Genomic DNA, 1,314 nt, shown 5'->3' on the forward strand with positions numbered 1-1,314 from the left:
CATTGACATTGAGTATGACACCGGGAGCCGGGCACTGACACCGGGAGCCGGGCACTGACATTGAGTATGACACCGGGAGCCGGGCACTGACATTGAGTATGACATCGGGAACGGGGCACTGACACTGAGCACTGACATCGGGAACTGGGTACCGGCACCGGGCACTGACACCGGGAACTGTGGGCTGAGATTGGGTACCAGCACCAGGAGCTGCAGGAATGCCGGGAACTGAGCACTGGCCCTGGGTACTAGCCATGGGAACCAGGGCACTGACCCGGTACCAGCAGTGGGAAACAGGCACTGACACAGGAAACAGGGCGTGATACCCAGCACCAGCACTGGGCACAACAGCGGGAACCAGTACCGGGTACTGCCATTGGGTACAGGGTACTGTCACAGGGCACCAGCAGCAGGCACTGACACCAAGAACTGACACAGGGTACTGAGCAATGGCACAGGGCACTGACACTGGGAACTGGGCCCTGACATCGGGAGCCAGCACCCGGGGCAGGGGGCACTGACAGTGGGTGTGGGGTCCTGGCACTGGACACTGGCACTGGCTGTCGGCTGCTGTCACAGGGCAGTGGGAACTGCAGGATGTCACTGGGTACTGACATCTGGTGTTGGGTGTTCCTGACAGCAGGAACCAGGCACTGATGTTGGTTGCTGGGCACAACAGGGCACCGACAGACATGCAGCACAGGTACCAGGCACTGTGTTGGGTACCAGCACCAGGCACCACACCAGAAACTGGGCATTGACACCCAGCACCATGTACTGGGCACTGCACAGGACGCTGACCCCCAGCACTGACCCAGGGTACTGGGTATCAGCACCCCACCCCAGCACTGAGCACTGGTGCTGCACACCGGGTACCAGCACTGCAGAGCAGCACCACAACCTGGCACCAGCACCAGATACCCATCATTGTCACTCGTGCTGGGCACCAGCACCTGTACTGGGCACTGGGACCATCCACCGGGACCATCCACAGACACTGGGGACCAGAACCCAGTTACTATCACCGGGCACTGGTCATAGACACTGATACCAGCACTGGGCACCAGTCACACACATCAGTACTGCCACTGGGCACCAGTCACACACATCAGTACTACCACTGGGCACCAGTGACAGGCACCACTACGGGCACTGGGCTCTGTCACTGGTCATCCCCAGCCCAGCTGTCTGGTGGCAGTGGGGTCCAAGGAGACCCAGCTGCTCCAAATCCCTCCATGCAGGATCCACCTCTGCTTACAGTGACATAGGGACACCGAGGGAGGACAGAGGGACACTTTGGAGCGGTGACATGGG

The sequence above is a fragment of the Manacus vitellinus genome, unplaced genomic scaffold (assembly GCF_001715985.3).
Source record: "Manacus vitellinus isolate BGI_N305 unplaced genomic scaffold, ASM171598v3 scaffold_84_pilon, whole genome shotgun sequence".
In the NCBI taxonomy this organism is placed as follows: Eukaryota; Metazoa; Chordata; class Aves; order Passeriformes; family Pipridae; genus Manacus; species Manacus vitellinus.